This window comes from Lepidochelys olivacea (genome assembly GCF_965140295.1).
Source record: "Lepidochelys olivacea isolate rLepOli2 genome assembly, chromosome: 2".
Classification (NCBI taxonomy): Eukaryota; Metazoa; Chordata; order Testudines; family Cheloniidae; genus Lepidochelys; species Lepidochelys olivacea.
In genome coordinates this window covers 133,195,217-133,222,651 of record NC_140412.1, presented here as the reverse complement: position 1 = coordinate 133,222,651, position 27,435 = coordinate 133,195,217, and the positions used below count along the sequence as shown (strand labels likewise).

The window sequence follows — 27,435 nt, the reverse complement described above, 5'->3', positions numbered from 1 at the left end:
CAACCCCCCCCCCCAACTCCTTTTTGTGTCAGGATCCCTACAATTACAACACAGTGAAATTTACTATTTAAAAAATCCTGTGACCATGGAATTGACCAAAATGGACCATGAATTTGATAGGGCCCTAGCCATATATTAGTTTAAATAGGCACATGACTTATTTGTACTTATTATACCGGGTAGATTTGTTTCTTTGTGTGTTGTTTGGTTTGGTTTTGTACCTTACAGAAACAAGCTCGCTGCTTTCTTTTTACATATTTAGCTACAATCCACCCCGGATGTAAACCCACTGAAGACAATGGAGTTACATCAGGGATGAATTTATCCCTGAATGAATTAAAGAAGAAAAGGCTCAGATTTCAAATTCTCCATTTTGTCAAAACAGGTCACCACCACATAGTAGCTCCTTTTAAAAATATTTTCTATCACAAGAAAGCATTTCAAGACATAGTGTTGCATCTATCTGCATTCACCCTGGTAATAACTGCCACTGTGCATTGATAGAGATGGTTCTTCAAAGAACGCCATAATACATTCAAAACCTAAGAATAAGCATTCCCAGCACTTTGCTAGAGGTGATTGAGATAAACATGACATTACTAAGGAAAACATGTGTTATCAAAATGCATGTACACCCACATTTGGAAGTTATTCAACTTTACTAGGGGTCTTCTAAGGCTATTCAATTAGCAAGGTTGATTATTATGTGTAATATAATTGGAGCCATGACACCAGACAGTAATTTTCAATGTAACACATGAGAAAACATTAATAGCAATACAAAGGTAAATAAGTGGATAGCTTGTACTAATCTATTCTTTAAGAGCCATCCAAGATGTATAACGTCATGACTGAATGCTGTGGAAATTCAGCACGTTCAGTAACTTGCTGGTGCTCCTTCAAGAAATACCAAACATCTTTAGAGGTACAAAGTAAGTGAAAGCAATTAATTAGCCTCAGATCTCCAAGTTAGAATGAAACCAACACTTATAAATCTAAATAATCTTCTGTCCTAGAATTTTGTATTTTAAACTAATAACAACAAGTAAATTTATAACAACCACCACCACTTTACATAAGACAGAAAAGAGATATGAGGGAAAGAGGGCCATGGCTGACAAGGACAAGCAGTGTTGATGGGAAAATATAATTAATTGATCTCATTCTGTTGGTATTGCCACAAAGCCTGAAAGAATTGTCCAGATTGGATTAAAAGAAATTGTGGTACTGTTTGATGTGGTGGTGTCGTTCTCCCCCCACCTCAGCCCCCTCCTCTATCAAGGTCGAGGAGAGAGATAGAACAATCTAAAAATTGTGAACTACATTTACATTCATAGGGCACATGTAAAAAAGGTATCAATGTCTTTTGGACATGACCAGCATTATCTTGACAGCAATAATCTCTCTCAATTTAGCGTCTACTATCCTCCATGAAAGATAAAGGGTGAGAAGAGAGCTGAAGAGAAGAAGCAAGTACATGAACTGGTGAGCATATATACTGTACAGATGCCCACTGTGAAGGATGATTCAAGCCAGTTTCCGAAATCCTTTCAGTAGCATTACAAGTAGATTAATTTCCTGTGCTTATTTTGATCTCACAACAGTTTTATATTGGTGTCCTTCCAGTAACTCTGACAGAATTCCTCCTGATTTATGTTGGTGTAACACAAAACACAATCATGTTCCCTATCTTTCTTTTTTGTTTTTGGTAAATTGCCAAACAAGATTTTCACTTTTCGAACTCCAGATCAGCCATTTAAAATCAAATCACCTAGGTCATTTTATATCTAATGGTGATAGAGAACAACGGCAGAAACAAGGTGTTACTTATTAAACTCTTTCAAGCAAGTCTTAATTCAGTCACTTTAAATCAAAAAATTAAAACCCTAGAAAGCAGCAGGCTGTCTAGGCATTTTCAGCTGGAGAGCAGAAGGAACCATGTGGCCACAATCAATCAGTACTGTGGGGCAGATTACCTGACCTGCTGTAGTAGCACCATTCAGGTAGTACTGGGGGAAGAGAAACCACCTGCAGATCCCTTACCAGGCTTCCCATGGCTCCCAGGCTCTCCAGCAGACTGCCAGTTGGACTACAGAGGACCTGGGAGTCTCCAGGCTATGAGGCTCACAGTGCTTGTTCACTGCCTGGCTAGCCAGCGCCCCAGATAGCTGATTCCTGGATTGCCAAGCTGCTTGGTTAGCTGCCTTCCCAAGCAGCATGGGACGGTGGCCAGCCAGGGAACTGGGCAGCCCACCCATCCCCCCACACAAAAAACAAACAGCCAACAAGCTGAAAAATTCCATTTTTGTTCTGTGATGATTTTTTTCTTGAAATCCCTTCCCACAAAAAACAGTTTGTGCTTTTTGACTTTTTGCCCCAGTTTGAGATGGGAAAACATTCAGAAACTTGTTTTGTAGGAAAGGATTTCCATTTTCCAGCCAGTTCTAGGGCAATAACTGGTTATTGGTTCTCATCTTCTCCCATCTGTTTCCCACATCTGCTGAACTGCCCTTGATGCTGGTGATAGTGGGTACCCATCCTTTGCTATGCAGTCCCCTTGGCTCAAGCAAGGCCAGATAATTCCTATCCTGCTCCCCTGAGACTCCAGTGCATCTGGCAGCAAGCTTCCAAGCCCAGACAGACCAACTTGTGCTAACAGGGCTCAAGCTAGCACATTAACAATAGCTGTGCGGACATGGCAGCACGGAAGGGAGCTTGGGGTAAGCATCCACGGTCAGATCCAGAGGGCAGGGTGGGCTGGAGTTTATGTGGCTAGCCCAAGCCACAACCTCAGAGCTATAGCTTTTGTTTGTTTGTTTGTTTTTTCCATGCTAGAGCAAGCCCCACTAACATAAGTCTGTCTACCTGGGCTGGGAGGCTACCCCCTGCTACAGTGTAGATGTAATCCAGTAGCACAGGAGGCTATGGAGTAGTCTCCTTTCTCTGCAATGCAGCAAGCAGCCAGAGAGGGAGTTGAGCTGCTGACCTGCTGCAGCAGAGACAGGAGAGTAGCTGCTCATAGGCTACGCACTAGAGCCTGAGGCAATAGGAGTACAAGTGGTAAGGAGTTCTGAAGGCCACAACATTTCAGCTTAGAAACATGGTTTAGGGAGCACTTTTTCAATTAATAACCTAATCCAAATTTTCTTAACACTGTCCTGCTCAAGAGCCAACATTTAGAGCCTTGTGGACACCCTTATGCTAGAACACATCTTCCCTTGTGATGCAGTAAATATATACAAGGCTTCTATTAGAAATACCCAACATATCAGGATCTCAGTTCTTACCTGGAGTTAAAGTTATGAGTTCATGAGGTCAGACTAGATGATCGCAACGGTCCTTTCTAGCCTTGGAATCTGTGACTCTCCATGGAATGCTAATCGTGACATGATGGCAAGTGAACCAACAATCCATATGCGGAGATAATTTGGTGAAATATTACATCTGAGAAAGCAGTGTTTCTGCAAATGGCAAGGGACATTACGTCAGCTGAGATAAGAAGTAGCTTGGCAGTGCCAAACTGGGGCCCTTACACAGATATGGTGTGATGATGTAATAGCAAAGTCTAGAATGTGATAAACCCAGACTAGATTAGTGCTGGTCATTTAGAAAAGGTGGCTCATTTTGTTCCCACCTGGCATTAGGTTACGCCTGGTGGGGGAATTATGTGTGAGTTGATTGTAAGACCGAGCAGAGTTTGTGAAACTGAAGCTGCCTTCTCTGCATTACATGTCCTAGCCTGTTGTCTAAATTGTTTGTGGTAAGAAGAGTATTATTTACTTCGTCCTCATGTTATGTTTGAGCCTTTATATTGTAATTCAGAAAGAATCTGACAATTTTTCATAGAAAAAGGTTGTTTTTTTTCCCCATTGGAAAAAGGGGGTTTATCAATATTTTAAACAAAAACTTCAAAATAAATATTTCAGGGAAAATCCCTTGACATGTTTTGATATTTTTGAAAAGTTTATGGAATTTTTTTGTAATAATCACTTTTGTTCTTTTTACAATAATAATAAATAATAATGCTAATAATAAACTTTCCCCTCCCAAGAAAAAAAAAAGTGATACAAAAATTTCAAATGGTAAGAAGTTAGAGAAAGTAACACTTCTGTTTTTAAAAGTGTCATTTTCTTGCCCTTTTTATTTTTAACCTTTTTTATGTTTAACCTTCCTCCCCCCTTTGTTAACACTTAAAAGTGAAAGTATTCCTTTTTTTCCTAAGAAAGTAACACTTTCAGCAGTTTTACTGTTTTCCAACTGACAAAACTTGAAAAACAGAAAGTGTGGCATTTTTTTTTTCCACAGCAGGAAAATCTGAAAACTTATTTCCCATAGGAAAATTCACATGAGAAAAAAATCCCATTTTCTGGCCAGCTCCAGAAATAATTATATAATGTTTGTAAAAATAATATTGAAAGTTAAACATATAATTGGCAGTGCTTAGTATTATAGTAAATAAAACAGCAGCATTAGCATAACGGTGACATATTTTCTATTTAAAACAAAACCCAAACAAAAGAGCAAACAAACAACTATTTTTATTGAATCTTCTGCTGTATAAACTTTCTAAATGAATATTGTGTAAGTTAGTGTAAGTGATTGAGCAAATACTTTTTTGTAATACTGTGTGGATTCTTCACTCCAAGAGGGGCTATATATTTATAACTTTCTCCTCAACATATAACTTGGACACCTCCCAAACATTAATTTATTCATCCTCACAACATCCCATGATGTAGGAAAATGTTATAGCCATTTAATATATGGGGAACTGAATCATAGTGACATTAGTGACTTGCTCAGATTGTGGCAGAGCTAGGAACTGAGTGTCAGTCCAGTGATTTTCACAAGACTATCCTGTCCCTACCTGTATGAAACCTTTTTCTGGATTTTACTGTTCAAATATGCGATTGAAAGGGTGCTGTTTAAATTGTTACTGTGTGGCTGTGTGACTAATTTTGGTGGTAACATATAGTAAAAGAAACAATGAAGACCTGATGTATTGTGTTCGGAGGACCCATGATTGCTAGGGAGAGAGTCACAATAGTGCAGATATTTGGAACGACAAAGAATGACATTGAACTGGAAGAACAGAAGGCCTAAGTGCCTGCCATTAGTAGAATACTCTCTACTCTTCCAGATACCAAATCACAGAATCAGAAGTGTAGGACTGGAAAGGATCTCAACAGGTCATCTTATGCAGTCCCCTGCATTCAAGACAGGGCTAAGTAATAATTAGACCATTCTGACAGGTGTTTGTCTAACCTGTTCTTAAAAACCTTCCATGATGGAGATTCCACAACCTTCCTAGGCGATTTGTTCCAGTGCTTAACTACCCTGACAGTTAGGAAGTTTTTCCTTATGTCCAACCTAAACCTCCCTTGTTGCAATTTAAGCCCATTGCTTCTTTTCCTAGCGTCAGAGGTTAACGAGAAGAAATTTTTCACCCTCCTCCTTGTAACAACCTTGTATGTACTTGAAAACTGTTAGCATGTCACCCCTCAGTCTTCTCTTTTCCAGACTAAAGAAACCTTTTTTTTTTTTTCCCAATTGTCCCTCAGAGGTCATGTTTTCCAGACTGTTAATCATGTTGTTGCTCTCCTCTAGACTTTCTCGAATTTGTCCACATCTTTCCTGAAATATGGTGCCCAGAACTGGATATAATACTCCAGCTCAGGCCTTATAGTGCGGAATAAAATGTAAGAAGTATTTTTTGTGTCTTGCTACAACAATCCTGTGAATATATCCCAGAACAGTGCTCCTTTTTCTTTTGCAACAGTGTTACATTGCTGACTCATATTTAGCCTGTGATCCACTATAAGCCCCAGATCCCTTTTTATATTCCTCCTTCCTAGGCAGTCTTTTCCCATTTTGCATACCAGCAACTGATTGTTCCTTCCTAAGTGGAGTACTTTGTATTTGTCCTTATTGACTTTCATCCTGTTTACTTTAGACCATTTCTCCAGTTTGTCTAGATCATTTTGAAGCTATACTCCAAGCACTTGTAACCCCACCCAGCTTGCTATCATCCACAAACTTTATAAGTGTACTCTCTGTGCCATTGTCTAAATCATTTATGAAGATATTGAACAGAACCAGACCCAGAACCGATCCTTGCGGGACCTCACTCAATATACCCCTCCAGCTTGATTGTGAACCACTGATAAATATGCTCTCGGGAATGGTTTTCTAACCACTTATGCACCCATCTTATAATAGCTCTATTTTGGCTATATTTCCATAGTGTGTTTATGCACATAAAGACAGTATCAAAAGCCTTACTAAAGTCAAGTTATACCACATCTACTGCTTCCATCTTATCCACAAGGCTTGTTACCCAGTCAAAGAAAGCTATTAGGTTGGTGTTACATGATTTGTTCTTGAAAAATAAATGCTAACTGTTACTTACCACCTTATTATCTTCTAGGTGTTTGCAAATTGATTGCTTGATTTGCTTCATTATTTTTTCAGGTACTGAAGTTAAGATGGCTGATCTGTAATTCCCTGGGTTGTCCTTATTACTGTTTTTATAGATTGGCAATGTGTTTGCCCTCTTCCAGTGCTCTGGAATCTCCTCCATTTTCCATAAGTTTTTGAAGATAATTGCTAATGGCCCAGTCAGCTCCTTGAGTATTGTTGGATGTATTTCATCAGGCCTGACAACTTGAAGACATCTTAGTAATTTTTAACTTTGTCTTTCCCTATTTTATCCTCAAATCCTTCCTCAGTTTCATTGGCGTTCACTATGTTAGTTTTCGGATCACTACTAACTTTTTTTTGTGAAAACTGAAATAGAAAAGTTTCAGAGTAACAGCCATGTTAGTATGTATTCGCAAAAAGGAAAGAAGTACTTGTGGCACCTTAGAGACTAACCAATTTATTTGAGCATAAGCTTTCGTGAGCTACAGCTCACTTCATCGGATGCATACTATGGAAAATGTAGAAGATCTTTTTATACAAAGCACGAAAAAATACTTCCCCCCTCCCCACTCTCCTGCTGGTAATAGCTTATCTAAAGTGACCACTCTCCTTACAATGTGTATGATAATCAAGGTGGGCCATTTCCAGCACAAATCCAGGGTTTAACAAGAACGTCTTGGGGGGGGGGGGAACAAGGGGAAATAGGTTACCTTGCATAATGACTTAGCCACTCCCTGAAGGATGACCCAACACTCTCACAAATCTTGGGAGACAGGCCACAGAGTGGGTTTGTGTGTGTGTGGGGGGGGGAGAAAACCTGGATGTGTGCTGGAAATGACCCAACTTGATTATCATACACATTGTAAGGAGAGTGATCACTTTAGATAAGCTATTACCAGCAGGAGAGTGAGGTGGGGGGGAGGTATTTTTTCATGCTTTGTGTATATAAAAAGATCTTCTACACTTTCCACAGTATGCATCCGATGAAATGAGCTGTAGCTCTCAAAAGCTTCTGCTCAAATAAATTGGTTAGTCTCTAAGGTGCCACAAGTACTCCTTTTCTTTTTGAAATAGAAAAGGCATTTAGCACTTCTGCCATTTCCACATTTTCTGTTATTGTCTTTAACTCCTCACTGAGTATGGGGCTATTCTGTCCTTGTCTTCCTCTTTCTTCTAATGTATTTATAGAATGTTTTCTTGTTACCCTTTAAGTCTAGCTAATTTAATCTTATTTTGTGCCTTGGCTTTTCTAATTTTATCCCTATGTGTTTGTGGTTGTTATGGGTTTTTTTTTAATATTCATCCTTTGTAATTTGACCTAACTTCCCCTTTTTGTAGGACTCTTTTTTGAGTTTCAGATCATTGGTTATTGCATAGTTAAGCCAGGATGCTCTCTTGCTGTCTTTCATACACAGTGGGATAGTTTGCTCTTGTGACCTTAATAATGTCTTTGAAAAATTACCACCTATCAAACTGGTTTTCTCCTTAGACTTTCTTCCCATGGGATCTTACTACCAATTCCCTAAGTTTGCTAAATGGTGTAGTTTCAATGAATACTTATAACTAGAGTTGACATTAGTTCCAGCATATGGTCTTTCCGAAACCAGAAAAACTAAGAGATAAAATTGAGAATGAAATCTAAATTTCAAACAGTGTCCTTCAGTGAATGTTCCCCAAATGATGAGATGATGAATGAATTAGTGTTAAGACTGTTAGAAGATGATTTGTATGGAATCTTAAAAATAAAAATATGGATAGACAGACTTAAGAGATAAAGAAATGCACACCAGGGAAAAACTAAGAACTAGACTATGTAACTAAAGGGGACTGTTTTTTTTAACAGGTCTATGTCATCTTGTCATGGACTTTTTGGTACCAAACATCTGGGTGCAATGACATCTTGTCCTGTTTTATCTCACCATACTGCTCTTGTAGTATAATGTTTTATTGGTGATGTTTCAGAGTGATGACATATCATCCACAGAAATAAATATATAAGGCCAGATTCACTGAAGCAGGTGCAGAGAGTTTTAAATTAAAATTTACTCCTCCAGCCTATCCCCTTGCATGCTCTGATGTTATCTCACTCAAGCTTGAAGAAAGGCAGCTGGCATTCCTGATGCCTGCACTCCCTTGGGGTTTCTACCATGAGTGGGCAGCTTCAAATCCACCAGGAACTGAACAGCAGCTCCCCCAGCAATAGACATTGATAAGGATATAATGTATCTGTGTATTCCCTAACTATGCCCTGTTTATATCTGTTAGCAAATATTAACCCTTTTAGTTCTTTCTGTATATTTGATTCATTTATATCTTAACTATTCTTTAGAATATTTAACTTCAACAAAGAGTATGTCTGAGTTCTAAGGCCCAGAACATGGGTCCTTGACCAACAAGTAACCCTATTCAGGAATTTTATGCATTATATGCTGTATTTTAACGATCTTGGGTGCCTTCATGTCTATAAAACTTCAGAAACCGTTGGAACCCATCTCCTTAACATATCTATAAGCTTACATATGCATAGACTTGGGAAACTAATAAGGGATGATTATTACAGCAGATGTTTTTTGTTGTTTCAACAGAGAATCAACAGGGAAGAATGATTGTGGGGTAAGAAGGACCCACAGAGATATTAACTTGAAGAATTGTTAGTCCTCTGAGCTGTAAATAATCATGCCTTCACACTTAAATCCGGTAAACTGAGAATGTATAGAAATGATATAACAACATGTGTTTCTTTGACAAAGAAGTCTTCTTTGTGTACAACCTTATATGACAACAATGGTATGGGAACTTACTGGGGGAATGGAAACTGCGTGTCCCTTCAGATACAGTGAAGGAGAGACACAGAGCCAGCTCTTGGTGTGACAACAAAGGGTGTAATGTATCTATTTATTTCCATATTCTGTATAGTGCTGTACTAATCTCTGATTGATAATCTTTGATTAAAGCATTCCAATTGAGCCTGTTTGACAGTCTTGAGTCATTAACTCAGACACACAACAGCCCCTTCCACAGCCAGTGCTCACTCAATTTTGGGGCATCCCTGGCCTACAACCGCTCCATCAGAGGGTGCACATTTTCTACAACTAGAGTCCACCCACTTGTTGAACATGGACTCTTGGCTGATTTTAGTCCATAGCCTTGGATGTACAACTCCTTAGTCCACAAAAATATGTAGATGATATGTCTCTGATAACTGATTTCTTAGAAAAAAGGAAATGCAGTAGATCTAATCCATCTGGATTTGAGTAAGGCATTTGATACAGTTCCACATGGAAAGTTATTAGTTAAATTGGAGATTCTGGGGACTAATATGAGAATTGAAAGGTGGATAAGGATCTGGTTAGAGAGGAGACTACAAGAGGTCTTACTGAAAGGTGAACTATCAGGCTGGAGGGAGATTACTAATGGAGTTCCTCAGGAATCAGTCTTAGGACCTTATTTAACATTTTTATTAATGGACCACAGCACAAATAGTGGGAGTGTGCTAATAACATATGCATATGACCCATAGTTGGGTAGTATTCCCAATACAGAGGAGAACTGGAATATCAAACAAGAAGATCTGCATGACCTTGAAAACTGGAGTAATAGAAATGGGATGAAATGTAATAGTGCAAAGTGTAACTATTTAGGGACTAACAAGTAGATTTTTTGCTGTAAACAAGGGACTTATAAGTTGGAAGAGACAGAGGAGGAAAAAGACCTGTGTGTTTTGGTTGATGACAGGATGACTGCAATGTGATGCAGCCATGAAAAAAGGCTAATGCAATCCTAGAATGTATCAGGCAAGGTATTTCCAGTAGAGATAGGGAAGTGTTAGTACCATCATACAAGGCACTAGTGAGACCTCATCTGAAATGCTGTATGCAGTTCTGGTCTCCCATGTTTAAGAAATTCAAACTGGAACAGTTGCAGAGAAGGGCTACTAGGACAATCAGAGGAATGGAAAACTTATGTTAGGAGAGGAGATTTAAAGATTTAACAAGAAGGCTAAGGAGAGATAAGATTGCTCTTTATAAATACATCAGAGGGATAAATACCAGGGAAGGGAAGTAGTTATTTAAATTAAGTGCCAATGTTGACACAAGAACAAATGGATAAAAACTGGCCATCAACAAATTTAGGCTTGAAATTAGACAAAGATTTCTAACCATCAAAGGAATGAAGTTCTGGAACAGCCTTCCAAGGGAAGCAGTGTGGGCCAAAAACCTGAATGGCTTCAAGACTGAGCTTGATAATTTTATGGAGGGAATGACATGATAAGACTGCCTACAATGGCATGTAGGTGGTCTGTGACTGCTAGTCGCAAATATCCCTAATCACCCATGATGAGACACTAGATGGGGAGGGCTTTGAGTTACCATCATTCTTTCCCAGGTGTTTGGTTGATGGGTATTGCCAAAATGCTCAGGGTCTAACTAATTATCATATATGGGGTCAGGAAAGAGTTTTCCCCTGAGTCAGATTGGCAGAGACCTTGGGGATTCTTTACCTTCTCCTGGAGCATGGGGCACAGGTCACTTGCAGGTTTAAAACTAGTGTAAATGGTGGATTCTCTGTAATGTGAGGTCTTTAAAACATGATTTGAGGACTTCAGTAACTCAGCCAGAGGTTATGGGTCTATTATAGGAGTGGGTGAGTGAGGTTCTGTGACCTGCAATGTGCAGGAGGTCAGACTAGAGGACCACAATGGTCCCTTCTGGCCTTAAAATCTATGAGTCTGAGGAAAAGGTTGTGCTACAAGTGGGACATGGTACTGATGAGGAAAGGACACCATACCATGAACATTATTGGTAATCCAAATGAAGTGGTCAAAGCTGTCTGCTTCCTCTTCTTTAGAATAAAACTTCTTCCCTTTCATACCTGCACTATCACACACAGGATTTTTCCAACAACAATAATGCCACTGAAGGATACAGAGATTGGCAAATTTGCCTAGAAGACTAATGTCTACATTGTGAAGCCTTGTTTTTGTTTCTGATTTTCCTATTAGAAAAGACTCTGATATTCTGTGTTTTGCTATGTTCTTTGGATTATTTACATTGAAACTTACATGATATTCATCAACTATTTAGATGAAGTAAGCAAAAAACAACAACTAGATCTGTATGAAACCGAGTAGTTTTGTTTCTCAGGTGTTTGCGTAAATATTTTCTTTGGTTCTCTCTGCAATGTTTTGCTTTAAGATTTTGGATTCATTTTAACAAAAATTCAAAGTGAGTTTCATTTGAAATTGCTGAGTTTCACTTGACATAGTGTCAAATCCATTTATGTAACTTCATTGTGAAATCATTTATCATCAGTGATACGATCATGGAAGTTAGCATTAGAAAAGACCTATCAATAACTCAATTTTTCTGGCATATATAGAAGGTGTTCTCTAGACTATGCTGTAAACACTTCATAGTTTATTTTCTAAGGTGGTCTGGAGTGATGTGATTTATAATAATACATTTTAAAGTGTTTTTCTTTTCCAGATTCAAATGTCCCTGTAAGGAGACTTCCATTATGTCCCTGCCAGAGCTCACTGACTGGATTTTTTTTTTCACGATATTCATCCTACATTTTTCATTTCTTAATTTTATTAAATCACTCCTGTTTGTACCACATTGTTTCCCCATACTGCATGGCTACCTCACTGAAATATGGTTGTACATGACACTAAGTAGATCAGATAACTTGCAGCGTTTTTCCCCCATGGAGATTTGTTCTTAGTCTCTTGCTTTGAAATCCAGTAAAAATACCCAACTCATCATCAAATCATCAGGTGTCTATAGTAATTATTTTTGAAAGGTCAGATCACAGCTGGAAACCTTTATGGCTAGATTGTGCTTTAAGGCATTGTCCTGAACAAAGGGCAGTGAGTAGACAGCTCTACCCCAGGAGTACATGCCTAGAGGCACTGTACCTTGGAGACACACCTCTGAGACAAAACTGCTGCTTTTTCTGGGTTCCCCTGGAGTGACTTAGCTCTGCTGCTCAATGCATCAGGGATCTGGAAACAAATCTCAATCCAGTTTCCATCTTCACCAACTGCTCCAGGAGAAAGGAACTATGTGAGCACAGAGAGCTCACTCTCTCCTGTAGGTATGGGTAGCCCACACCAGAGGCGGGGTGTGTGTGTGTGTGTGTGTGTGTGTGTGTGTGTGTGTGTGCACACGTGTGCTCTTATTCCCTATGTCTCTCTTACATAGATGTAAAACTGAAGTAACAGTTGAGTCATTTTACCAAGTGAGGGAAAAACAATACGGATAACATAAGATCCTGATTCTGCCCCCCCCCCCCATACTGAATAGTGCCTTACTTTGAAAGCAGTCTTACTAAAATCAATGGGAAATAATGTTCTATACCAGCAAGGAAGACAGTCTTTAGTGGGACATATGGAAACTATTTTAAAATCGAAGGATCAAAAGCAGTCTCCATAAAACATATTTCTAAAGAGTCAAAGAAAGTTGGTAGTTTGGATGTTTCTTGACTTTAGCAAAGCTTTTGACACGGTCTTCCACAGTATTCTTGTCAGCAAGTTAAGGAAGTATGGGCTGGATGAATGCATTATAAGGTGGGTAGAAAGTTGGCTAGATTGTCGGGCTCAACAGGTAGTGATCAATGGCTCCATGTCTAGTTGGCAGCTGGTATCAAGTGGAGTGCCCCAAGGGTCGGTCCTGAGGCCGGTTTTGTTCAATATCTTCATAAATGATCTGGAGGATGGTGTGGATTGCACTCTCAGCAAATTTGCAGATGATACTAAACTGGGAGGAGTGGTAGATACGCTGGAGGGGAGGGATAGGATACAGAAGGACCTAGACAAATTGGAGGATTGGGCCAAAAGAAATCTGATGAAGTTCAATAAGGATAAGTGCAGGGTCCTGCACTTAGGACGGAAGAACCCAATGCACAGCTACAGACAAGGGACCGAATGGCTAGGCAGCAGTTCTGCGGAAAAGGACCTAGGGGTGACAGTGGACGAGAAGCTGGATATGAGTCAGCAGTGTGGCCTTGTTGCCAAGAAGGCCAATGGCATTTTGGGATGTATAAGTAGGGGCATAGCGAGCAGATCGAGGGACGTGATCGTTCCCCTCTATTCGACATTGGTGAGGCCTCATCTGGAGTACTGTGTCTAGTTTTGGGCCCCACACTTCAAGAAGGATGTGGATAAATTGGAGAGAGTCCAGCGAAGGGCAACAAAAATGATTAGGGGTCTGGAACATATGACTTATGAGGAGAGGCTGAGGGAGCTGGGATTGTTTAGCCTGCAGAAGAGAAGAATGAGGGGGGATTTGATAGCTGCTTTCAACTACCTGAAAGGGGGTTCCAAAGAGGATGGCTCTAGACTGTTCTCAATGGTAGCAGATGACAGAACAAGGAGTAATGGTCTCAAGTTGCAGTGGGGGAGGTTTAGATTGGATATTAGGAAAAACTTTTTCACTAAGAGGGTGGTGAAACACTGGAATGCGTTACCTAGGGAGGTGGTAGAATCTCCTTCCTTAGAGGTTTTTAAGGTCAGGCTTGACAAAGCCCTGGCTGGGATGATTTAACTGGGAATTGGTCCTGCTTCGAGCAGAGGGTTGGACTAGATGACCTTCTGGGGTCCCTTCCAACCCTGATATTCTATGATTCTATGGTTTTGATGAGATGAGTGTTTACTCCTTTTCACCTTCTACCCACACTGCTTCAAATATGTAGCTGCAGTAGATAATAACCAAAAAAGTATTTTGCTCTCTGCAAATAAGTTTTTGAGGTGCCAAAATGCCACTTCTGCAAATACCAACTTTTGCAAAAGCACAACAGTCTAATCTTCACACAAGGCACAGTTACCTGGGAACAGAGCTAAGCATAATGGTTTTAAATAGCCCTCTCAGGCTAAAAATCTATTTATTCCCATTAAAGGGATACTTGTTGAAGCATGACAGATGTCTGCTGAATGAGCCATTAAAAGAACAACTATATCTCAAGCAGGGTGGACACGCTAGTGCTTACTGATAGTCTCAGTTTCTTTGCAAAAGGAACAGGAGTACGTGTGGCACCTTAGAGACTAACGAATTTATTTGAGCATAAGTTTTCGTAAGCTACAGCTCACTTCATTGGAGGCAGTTTCTTTGGTGCACCAAGAGGAATTTAAGATTTGTAAATTTAGATGCCAGTGGGGGTGGTGGGACAACTTAGGATGCATAGTACAGCAGCTGCAAAGAACTGGAGGCTAGAGCTCTGGATGATGGAGGTGGAGGTGAGAGAGAGATCACTGACTTAGATTTATTAATTCTATTCAGGTTCTTATACTGCCATCACTGTCTTATCTGAGCATCTTCCAGTAACAGTTTAAACTAACCGCACTCACGTGCCAGTATGACTTAGCAGTAATTATCCTGAATCATAATTTCGGGTATATCACCTGTGCCATGAGGGATGCAGAAAGAAGAACTTTGCATTCCTCTCATAAAAGGTCTTAAACTCTGCTACTTTGATACAGCATATTATTACTTGTTTGTTTTACAGTAGCACCTACAAGCCTGTCATGGATCAGACCCATTACTGATTTAACATGATCGGAAAATCTACCAAGCACAATTTAAAACAAACAAACCAACCAACCACAAAATAAAACAGCTGAGTACTGGTAAGACAAGTGACAATTGGACTTTTGCCGAGCTACTTACTGAACTTGTACAGTCACCATTTTTGTAATGAGTTGGGACAAGATTCTTAGCCCCAAATAAAGACTGCACCACAATTGGAATAGTTCAGATTTCCAACAAAATTCTTGACTCAAAATATTATAAAGTAAGAACAGGTATTTTAGATGCAGAGTGTAGTAGCCAACAACTTGAAAGAATAAATATTGTATTGGGATGCTTAATGCTATAATAGTCCTTTAAAGTATATCATCTCTGTTTAAATTACATTCCCCCCCCCAGACAGTGTGTTCTCAGCAAAAGTCAATTCAGTCCTGTTCTAACTAAGTTTAATGGGCTTCAAAGTAGTTGTTTCTTTTCCAGCATGTCATACTTTTATGTGAAATAAAGCATAGGCTGTCGACTATATATGCTGAAATATGTAATTTGTGGTCTTTTTATGGAGAATTCTATGAAGAATACATCTCTCCATGAGATTTCCAACTGACTGTTAATAGGAAGTAAAATTATAGCTACAGATCTTCTGTCCTGCAGCAAAGTCTTATAATAAATCCCACAGCAGGGTCACCTGCTTCAGTCCATCTTTTGGAATAAAAACCTGCTAACAAAATTGTTTCTGATTATGAGTTTGATGGTTTTGACAGTAAAGCCCTAAAGGGATATTCAGCACCCTATTGATTTAGGAGAGTAAGAATCAACACCATATAAGATAAATACATCCCCCCCCCCAAAAAAACCACATTATAAACAAGTTCATTCGTGTAACCTCTTTTCTAATTGTCATAATTAAAAACTAATCTTATTTGTTCACACAACAGGATACTCAGCCTATTATGAAATTGGTCATTTAGTTCAGAGGAATTTGGGACACATTAAAACAAAGATTTTTGTTTAATTTTAAGGATAGTGTGTGTATGTGCGAGGACTGCACATTCAAACATCTAAGACAGAGAAAACTAGTATAGTCAGCACTGCACCTCATAGTAAGCGTCTGTAGGTATGTGTCTGTTCTGTATATATAGTATTCCTTTTGAAAATCACATTTTCATGACATGTTCAGTAACCACAGAACACTGTGGCTGTATGAGAGCATATTTGTAATGTATATCTATCCTGGGTCACTTAAAATAAAAGGATTTTGAAAAAGATAATATGTGTTTAAAAACCCATTCAGAATTATTACTAAGTCTTTAGTTCCATTAGACATTTAACTGTTGTTCATTTAGTGCAGTCTGAAGTGCTATTAGTGGATTAAAATAAATAGCATGAGCTCAGAGTAACTTGAATGAGAGAATTTGATTTGTAGCATGGCCCAGTGAAAAAACAATGCAAAGGGCCCAATTCTGCTCCCACTGAAGATAATGGCAGATGTTCAATTAACTAAAATAGGAAACAGGATTTCATTTATCAATGCATCAAAAGAAAACAAATTCTCCTTCATAGCAAAGCCCTTCTAATTTGCTGACCACTGGATAAAAACTCCTAAAAGTAAGTCTTACATTCCTTGGTTCCTTCTATTTGCTTTGCAAAGGTTAACAAGTTATGAATAAGTCTCCGATGATTTGATGGTTTCAGTTCAGTACAGATAAATATACAACACTTTTAATGTACACATGAGTCATATTTGAATTCAGCAAAACTCTGAAAGTAAGTCTGGAAAAATCATGAACAGAGAATCTCTCTTGAGCTTTCCAGGACCCCTTCAGATATGTCAGAAATCGTGGCACTGCTTATAGCAATACTTGCAGAATTTCAATGCTTCTGCCTAGTTGCTCAGGTAAGACCAGAAAGCTACACAGCTGTGCAAAAAAAAAAAAGATACTGTAGGTTATAAATTGTATTTCCATATCTATATTACTAAATTGAATTAATTTTTAAGCTAATTTATTTTACCCATTACTTACTGGGAGACTAGAGGGTGGGGAGGGTGGAAAGGTGGTTTTGTTTTTGGATTTCTAATCTAGTCAGTTTCATTCTTGTTTTTAAGTAGGTGCCAGTCAATTTCACTTTCCAATTCTCATACAGTAGCACAATATTCTTAGATTTGAGTTTTACACACTGCAGGGGAGGGTTCATTTGTTAAAGTACTTAGCAGATGTTGTGAAGGGCACAGAATAAATTTATGCTTCAAAAGACTGAAGTGGCATCTAATTTGTTTCTGCAATTCAAGATACTGGTTTTAATTAAAACATTCCATGGGGACACTGATACTGACCTCCTTTATCTAGCACTTTGAGATCTACAGATGAAATACATGACATGAGAGCTAGGTATTATTTCTGGTCTGGGTACTGTATTTTACTTGTTTCTTTTACAATCTCTCTCTCTCTCTCTCTCACACACACACACACACACACACACACCCCTTCCTTCACACACTCTTCAGCTTCTGGTCCCAACATCTGTAATATAGAGGCATACAACTGTTTTAATTATATTTAAACTTTTTGTTTTCATATATCACTAAATGGTTTGTTCATAGATGCATCAATTATTTTATCTGAACCAGGTTGCATATTCCTAGCAGTCATAAATAACTTGGTTATGTTAAAGCTTTTTTATAATTCAATGCACTTTTTAAAATTTTATTTTATTTATACAGTATGCTAAATCCCACTGGCCATTTCTCCATATTTGATTAAAAAGCATACGTTCTACCCAAGAAATAGGAAAGATTACTTTGATTTCAGAATGTAATCTTGACCAGTTCTACACAATATAGAAGGGGGGTCTGCATTACTATACAATGTGGAAAGGATGAAAGGTAACCTCAATAAATAGTGAACAAACAGTATTCTGCATTTTTGTTCATGCATAAGCTTCATTTCCAAATATGCATTAACTCTAACATGTTTTCCCTTTTAAATTTTTTCATCTTTGTTTCATCTTATTCTTTAACTAAAAAGTGACAAACTCACTGTCATGGAAATAAGTTTTACCACTGAATAGGAGAAAGGATTATGGATATTGCTCTGGTTTCCCAGCCTTTCCCATTCTTATAGGAATTCAGTATTGCCAACCCCAAGCTTTGAGATATCATGAGTCTGGCTCCCTAAAATCCTCATTTATTTATTTATTTATTAATTTGCCTTCTGCTTTCTGAGCCTCTAGGGTACACTCAGCTCTCTCTCTCTCTGCAACCATGTGGGCTAGATACCTACTAAAAAAACAAATAAAACAGATTCTCATACCAGCTCCTGGTTCCTGCAGATGTGTTTTTTTAAGAAAGCAGTTATAAAAATAGAGGAGAAACAATAAGTCAGGAGGGAGCAGCTTTAGGGAGGAGATACCCAGGATACAGGGTAACTGATCCTTTCAGAAGTCTTTAAAAAGATGGCCAGCCACAGACTGAATCAGAGTATGGAATAAGGTTTTCAGAGAGAGAAACAGAAGCTTACATCGAGTGCATGAAAAAACATCTTTTCTACTCACCTCTTTCCCCCCATTTGTCTGTTTATTCACCCTCTGGGGCAAACACTCTCTTTGCTATTTGTTTGTATGGTGCCTAGTACAATGAAGGTGTAATCTCTGTATTTATTCCTTAGGCATCAGGGCTATAAAAATAATTGGTCCAGGTGATGCAAAGGGATCCCTCCGATATATGGGGAATCACTGGGTAGCATAAAACCAGTTTAGTCTACCATACACCATGGCCTCTCAGCATTCAGTGGTGGTAGTAGTAGGATGGGGGATAATGGACAAAGCTGGCCCCATGGAGATTGCTGCTGCAAATGTGTAGTGTAGAATAGTACTGAGGCTGTGTTATATGACTATAGGGCTGGGGAGCTGAAACCAGTTCTTTTACAGCTTCCCCACATCTACTCCATAGTCTTTTCACTATGCAAGAAAAAGCCTGAGGCATAGTTTCTATAATTGTACTTCACCTGGTGAAGATGTGTCCCAGAGAGAGAAGGGTAACTAGGAGCTGACCAAGTAAACCTGGATGATTCACAGTCACATATCAGCTGTTATATTTATTTGTGTATGTTTCTCAATGTCCTTGATGCATCAATAAATCATGGGTCCACAAACAATACATCTCACCTGCTGTACTCAGCAGAACACCACATCCATTTACAATGCCCATAACCCATACACTTTCTATTGCATGAACAACTCAGGCAACAGGCATTAAGCTTTCACAAATGAGATTTTCTCACATACACATTACATATGTTTATATTCCTACTAACAGATGTCTCTTGGGTTAAGTATGGAATATAATGGATATCAAGTAAGCAAGCATTTCATATTATCTATAGGCAAACCTCTCATTCTGAGTTTTATTGTTGTTTTTTTGTTATCATTAGTGGTTTAATACTTAGTTAAGGAAATATAAATGAATATTTTAGTGTACCTACATTGAGATGTAGCCTCTCATTTAGAAGCTAGTAATCCCACATTATTTTAAGGAGGTTTATAACATATTAATGTATGCATGGAAAAAAATGTAAAAATACGATTTTTTGTATTCATCCTCTCCTATACTCAGTCACATGCCCATCATTAACGAAAAAGAGCAAAGTTGATCATTTTTCCCTGTGGTTATCCGCACTACACAGTGCAAGGATATTTGATATGTACAATCAGGGTGCTGTCAGTAAAAAGAATCACTTTGTTCCCAGGTCTCACCACTGAGGGTTCAAAATGGCATGATTAGCCATTCATATGCCTAAACCATAAAATTCTCTCTCCTCCTCCCTCATAGGAGTAGCTAATATTTTATTATCAAGACATCTACTCATCCAAATCTGTATAAAATATGCAAAGTGAATAAAGATGCACCAAGAATGTGTGAACATTTAGTAGCACAACTGAATTCTACTGTCCAATCAAACTTAGCCCATGTACTCCTGATTGTAAGGCAGGTGATATCTCCACACATCCTTTTCATCACCCTATAGGGCACTTTCTCCCTTCTGCATTCCTTACATTAAAAATTAGCACATTTGATTTGTCTCATAGTTCTTGTAAGTTCAGACTATTTTTGAAAATATTTAAATAAAATTGATTTCAGAGTAGCAGCCGTGTTAGTCTGTATTCGCAAAAAGAAAAGGAGTACTTGTGGCACCTTAGAGACTAACCAATTTATTTGAGCATGAGCTACAGCTGTAGCTCACGAAAGCTCATGCTCAAATAAATTGGTTAGTCTCTAAGATGCCACAAGTCCTCCTTTTCTTTTTTTTAAATAAAATTGGAATCTTTTAATTAACTGCATCTCGTTTGTGTCTGTTCAGTTATTGTGAAGTATATTCTTTTATGTGTCCACAATAGTAATACATTAAGGTTTGTAAAGCACTAGTTTACTGTTTAGTATTGCTCGATTGAATCAACGTTTAACGCTGGTGAAGTCCCTCAAATTTGGCTACAAATAGAGAGACACCCCCTCCCCCAAATTGGCAATGATTTACATTTAAAAGGCCTTCCTGAGTACAAACAAATACAGCTTTTTGATCACTGTGGAAATATTGTATGACTGTGAAAGAAGTAAAAGGTAAGGGGTCAGAATCTCGGAAACCGACCTTATGGAACTGTGCATATTTCACAGCAGAGGATAAAAGAACTTGGAAGACGGTAGTATCTTGAGGATGGAGGTGGGTGTCTCTCAAACAAACTTGGGGCAAATGTTTCCTCCCCAATATTGCTTTATATATAATAGATTATTTGGCAACTATTTGGCTTTATAAACATTGTCCAAAAGATATTCTGCTGCGTAAGGGTGTGTTTCTATTTAACCCCATAATATAAGAACATAGGAACTGCCACACTGGGTCAGACCAAAGGTCCATCTAGCCCAATATCCTGTCTTCTGACAGTGGCCAATGCCAGGTGCCCCAGAGGGAATGAAACAGAACAAGTAATCACCAAATGATCCTTTCCCTGTCCCTCATTCTCAGCTCCTGGCAAACAGAGGCTAGGGACACCATCCCTGCCCAGCATAGCTAATACCCATTGATGGACCTATCCTCTGTGAATTTATCTAGTTCTTTTAAAAACTGTTATAGATCTAGGGGGCCAGGCTCTGTTGCCTCTACTGGTTCAGAGGCGTTAGGGTGTGGGTCAGACTCGGGTACTTCTCCCTCCTGGGTGGCCTCCTTTTCAGCTGCTCGGGTCCGCCTACCTACGAGAGCGGCCCTCTGACTTTGGGCTAGTATTCAGTATTCCCAAGGCCTTAGCTGCCCTTCTTTCCCTTTTCATTTTTCTATGCTGTCTGGGAGTGGAGAACAAATCTGGGGATATTTCAGAGAAGGTTGGGGGTTGACAGTCTACTGTGGATGCCTCACTACTTTCAGGGCTTCCCCCTTTCTCCAATTTCCCTACCGGGAGTAAGTCTCCAAACCCTGGGAAGTCCCTCCCTATGAGCACGGGGTATGGGAGTTTAGGGACTACCCCTGCTGCAACCTCAGTAGTGTTCCCCTGAATCTCGATTTTTACTGGGATGGTGGGGTAATAACCAACTGTCCCATGGATGTCTGTTATCCCCATACACTTAGCCCCCAGCAGCTGACTACACTTCACGAGCTTCCCTGAGACAAGTGTGATAGCACTCCCCAAATCAACCAGTGCTGTGGTCTCTATCCCATTTAGCTTCACTGGTCTGGTGTACATATTTGGGGTTAGTGAGGTGAATTAGGGAGCATAGGTCTGCCCAGTTCCCCAGGTTACACTGCATAGGCTCCTTGGCATTGGGACACTGTGCAACTGTGTCCCCACTCCCCACAGGCGAAACATCTGTATGGAGCCCTAGGCTTTCCCTGGTCTCTTGGTTTGGGCAGTCTAACATCATGATACTCTTCCCCTCAGAGCTCCGACTCTTTGTGGCTTCTGGTGGGCCTTCAGCCCCTCTCTTTTTCCACCTGGGCTCTCCTGGTGGCCCAGTCACTCGAGCTCTAGGGCTTGGTGCTGCTAGTTTAACCTGGGGTGCTTCTTCCTTAACTGGTTGGGTCAGCTCCCTCGCCATCCTTCACCTTTCTACCAGCACGACAACCTCATCATAGCAGGAGGGTTTGTTCTGGCTTACCCAGGCGTGAAGGTCGGGCAGTAGTCCTCTCATGTACCGGTCAATGACAAGAACCTCTAGTATCTCCTCCGGACTCTGGGATTCAGTTCGTAACCACTTTCGTGCAAGATAGATGAGGTCATATAACTGGGACCGCAGGGTTTTGTTTTCCAGGTACCTCCACCCATAATATTGCTGGGCCCGCACTGCAGACGTTACGCCAGATCTGGCCAGGATCTCTGCTTTCAGCTCGGGGTAGTCTGCCGCAGCCTCTTCAGGCAAATCATAGTAGGCCTTCTGGGTCTCCGCACACAGAAATAGAGCAAGGATGCCAGACCACTGTTATCGGGGCCAAGGCTCCTGCAGGGCTGTCCTCTCAAAGGCCAGGAGGTATGCCTCTACATCATCCTCCCATGTCATTTTCTGCAGCCAATTGCTGGCCCATATGATCTGCGTCCCATCATGGCTGCGGTTCAGCTCTGTAAGAGCCTTCACCTGGTTTACCAGTTCCCGCAACGTAGCCCGGTCTTGAGCAGCCTGGTCCATCAGCAGGTGATTAGTCTCTTGTTGCAGCCACACTGCCTCCTGTTGGGCAGCTGCCTGGACATGAGTAGCCTCCTGCTGGGCAGCCATGGCTTTTATCAGTGCCCACACTACCTCCTCCACTGTGGTGAAAAAAAAGTAAAACCTCTCCCTTTACCTCCATCCCAACACCCTCCTCCTTCCGCCGCAACGTGCGCACCAGATCCCATTGCTGACACCAGTTGTGACAAAGTTCCTCCTCTGCCTTGGTGGGTCTTGCACTTATTGATGGATTTGCTCGCCTTGGAGATTCACGGCCGCCCTCAGTTTGGCCGTTTTCATGAACCCACACTCAAGGTCAACTCCTCATGTGTCTGACCAGGAGTTCGGAGGTTTGGGGGAAACCCGGGCCCGCCCTCTACTCCGGGTTCCAGCCCAGGGCCCTGTGGAATGCAGCTGTCTAGAGTGCCTCCTGGAACAGCTGTGCGACAGCTACAACTTCCTGGGCTACTTCCCCATGGCCTCCTCCCAACACCTTCTTTATTCTCACCATAGGACCTTCCTCCTTGTGTCTGATAATGCTTGTACTCCTCAATCCTCCAACAGTATGCGTTCTCGATCTCAGCTCCTAGCGCCTCTTGCTCCCAGCTCCTTACACATGCACCACAAACTGATGTGAGCTCCTTTTTTAAACACAGGTGCCCTGATTAGCCTGCCTTAATTGATTCTAGCAGCTTCTTGATTGGCTGCAGTTGTTCTAATCAGCCTGTCTGTCTTAATTGTCTCCAGAAGGTTCCTGATTGTTCTGGAACCTTCCCTGTTACCTTACCCAGGGGAAAGGGACCTACTTAACCTGGGGCTAATATATCTGCCTTCTATTACTCTCCTGTAGCCATCCGGCCCAACCCTGTCACAACACTCAAACCACTGGTACATACCTGCAAATTTACCATTATCTTAACATAATGGGCTTTTTGTTTTGCTTTGTAACTGATGATTATTTAACACTTATATAGTGACTTTCACCTGCAGATCTCAAAGCTCTTCCATTCAAATATCTCAGCTATTATTAAACCTCAAAATTACAGCTGTGACATAAGTACTGCATCCATTTTCTAAATGGGGACACAGGTCAACTGTGACATGCCCAATTCCATGAACCAAGTCATTATCAAAGAAAGGATTAATACTTAGGACCCAGTTCCTTCTCATATATAAGATGAAGTCCCAGTGTCAGCAGAGAGAATTATTCTGATTTGGAAGAGGGAGAACTGGTCCCAGGTTTCCTGACTCTCAATCCTGTTCTCTAATCACAAAACCATTCTGCATAGATACACATAGCTATAATAAAATGTAAATACATTGTATTATAGTTGATGAATACACCTTGATCTTAAACAGTGATCTTGGAATACAGAATGAGATCAATGACAGTTTTAGCAGACAGGCTTAATGCATAATGGCCTTATTAAGCAATAAAAAGCTAATATAAAGCATCATAACCACAGAAATAAAGCATTATATAACAGTAACATGAAACAACAACATAAATTCTATCCTCCTAACCTTATAAGACATAATCCTGAACTCTTTACTCAGGCAAAACTCCCACTGACTGGAATTTTATAATACCTTTGTCACTCCAAGGTTATATTTATTTGTTTGTTTAGTAATACATGAGCAGCTGCATTCCTTTCCAAAATAAGCAGTTATATTCCATCCGTTCAGTAACTGTCAGGTAAATAATGGGTAAACAAATGCAAAGCTTGTTTAATAATATGAGAAGGAAGAACTGTTTTTGTTCAGAAGATGTTATTGCTACATAATAATGACAGAGAGGCGAGGAAAAGAAAAGAAAAGAAAAGGAATATGATCACAGGAAAACAAAAGGCTCAATTTCTCTCCCCCATCCCCTCAGTAAATTGGGCAAATACTACATTCAAAGTGGCTACCAAAAACTTGCTGTCTCTGTAGTTTTTCTTAGCTAATCTGAACATCTCCATAAATTTATGACAACTGTGGATCTGATTTTCAATGGATGATTCTAAAATGGATGTTAAACATGTCTTCTGTAGCTAGGGATTCTACCAGCAACCTAATCCCTTAAGGCATTCTCGAAGAACGCACACAAATGTGTAACTTTTCAAAATGAGTATCTGAACTGGATAAATGTCAGGTGTTTAAAGTATCTGTTCTCTATATTCATAATTAGTGGTAAGGCATGAATTGAATTATTGAAGGAGTAAACATGTTCTTATTCTTATTTTTAGTAAGCAAAAATCATCCTACTGAGTTATCTTTTTGGCTGGCACAATGTAATGTGTGACTTGGCATGAGGTGTAGCATCAGCTCAGGCTAACTGAAAGCATTTACTCCCACAATGGTATAGAAATGGAATCATAATTCTCTGTGATGCACAGGAAGATAGAGCATGTCATCACTACCATTCCACAGTATTGCATGCTGAAGATTAGAAAAGGAACATTTCACTCATACAAGTAAGTCTGTTAATTGCACAGCAAATGCTCCTAACAAAGAGAAGAGATCCTACAGTACATATATCAATGTGGCATATTCATTCTGACATGATTTATTTTCTAAAATTATAATAATACATGACATTTTTTCTTCTTTTTATAGGCTATAGTATTGGTTATAGTTCTGGCTATACTACAGAACCTGCTACAGTTCTGACTGGAGAAGAACTATGTTAACATGAAGAGATTACACTTTCCTTTATGGAGACTCATCCACACAGTCCTATAATCAAACAAGCCCTGGCCAAAATCATATGTCCCTTCAAAATTACTCAGATCTTGCTGATAGCCATAGATACAGTTTTAATTCTATATTTGGAGATGCAGCTCCAGCTAGGCCAATGGGGCAACAGGTGAAAGGCAAATTCTGCACCTACCTGAGGCTTGCAGTTTGAGAAGGCAATGCCTTTCCACATCCTCTGCACAAACTACACCCATGCTGTTGGCATAGTATGATTCCTTGATTAATAGAATACAAATATTTATTGTTTGGGTTTTTTTTTTAAACTAAAATTTCTATTTTAAGAGACTCTTACACTCTATTATAAATAATTGACTAATTAAGCTTTGATCCTTATGACATTAAATGGAAGTAGCAATGTATCAACTTCATCCTTTGTGTAAAGTTAAGAAAAGCCATGCTACTTATGGGAACAACTCTTCTAGCATAGAAAGCTCTCAAGTGCTCTAGAACACAGACACTGCTAGATATTAGCTGAAAACTCAGAGAATGCAGTGCTGAGAGATAAGCCTGAAGGACTGAAATGTAGCTGAAATGTGATGGGTAAAAGCAGTCTGTTGTGTCTCCATGAAAGTGAGAGCAACTGTATTATGAAAAAAAGAAGAGCCTAAAGATCTATTCCTCAGTAACAAGTTTCCACTGTCGGTGCTATTTATTTCATGTAGATAATTCAGTTTTTGCCTTTAAAAAAAATCTAATAGGCTAAGAAAGAACTCTGTTGACTGAGGCTGGGCTTTTCAAATGAACCTAAGAGAAGTAGGTACCCAATTCCCATTACATCATCAAAAAATAGCTAGCAATTTCATATTAATGTGATCCTTGTGCTCCCTTTTTCTTTTACCCCATGTTTGTAACCATTTTTCATCCCATTGCATCTAACCTAGGACCCAGTCCTACAAACCCTCACTCATCTGAGTTATCTTTTATCTAACATATTGTTCCTTTCAAGTCAAAGAAAGTACTTGTAAGAGTAAGGACTACTCATGTGACTATTACTAGTCAGAAGCAAGCCTTCAGATTTTAAATTTTTCCAGGCAGGGACATCATCATCTATTTTTTCTCTGCAGATAACAATAGCAGCAGTATTCTGGAAGGAAGGAAAGAAAGAAAGAGCCATCTGTCTTATTTAAAACATCATGGGTCACATTAACATATTTTGTTTGTAACCTGAACCTGAAATGTCAAGTAAGAGCCTACTATTATGAACATCAACACTTCTCTTTTCTACACTGAATTTTCTGGCCTGAAGTAGAAATACTGAAGTTGACGATTCCTACATGTTAAGCCTCAGTACTTGCAGTTCTCTATCTTGAAGAGGACATCCAGCAGTCATGCATTTGTTTTGATTGGTTTCCATGGAAATTAAATGAAGGGTTCATTCGACACTGCTTTTAGTCTGTTCTCACTTTTCCACGCTTAATAAAAAAAATGGTTAGCACAGTCATTCTGCAAGCTATTTTTCTTTCAGATTGTTATAGCAAGTGACTAACAAAAAGAGCACTTTCCCCCCACTCTCTTTAATAATTTTAAATATGTCTCATCTTTCATTGACTCAGACACCATTAAAGGCATCTTCAGGAACATTCCCAAACACATTGGTAAGTTCTGATTATTAATTACTCTCATGTCCCAAGTATGACTAGCAGACAAGACTAATAAGCAGCTGTGTACGAATATTCCAATCATGTTTCTAAGGGCATGTCTACATGTACAGCGGTGCAGCGGCACAGTTGGTGAAGACATTCAGTGCCGATGGGAAAGAGCTCTCCTGTAGGCATAATAAAACCACCTTTGCAAATGGCAGTAGCTATGTTGGTGGGAGACACTCTCCCACAGACATAGCGCTGTGCACATGAGTGTTTATGTGGGCGTAACTTATGTTGCTCAGGGGTAGGGGGGTTTATTCACACCCCTGAGCAATATAAATTATGCTGACATAAGCTGTAGTGTAGACATAGCTTAAGCTAATTCAGAAGTCTCTCTTCATCCCATTCTTACCGCCTCATTGAGGCTTGTAGTTTTCTCCCAAAGCACTGTGCATACTATAAGATGCCCCTATAAATGTTCACTGTTTGC

The 27,435-nt window shown here is 39.7% G+C and overlaps 1 protein-coding gene across 3 annotated transcripts in view; it reads right to left on the bottom strand.

The window, feature by feature from the left end:
• CDH18 (cadherin 18) overlaps positions 1-27,435 on the bottom strand; it is an 849,773-nt gene that overhangs the window by 287,063 nt on the left and 535,275 nt on the right. The window contains exon 1 of one of the 3 annotated variants that reach the window (XM_084618630.1): positions 3,288-3,361. The exons of the other annotated variants lie outside the window; for them this stretch is intronic. The gene's annotated coding sequence lies outside the window, so the exon portion shown is untranslated. Of the gene's footprint in view, positions 1-3,287; positions 3,362-27,435 lie in introns of those variants that run through there. 3 annotated transcript variants of the gene reach the window in all.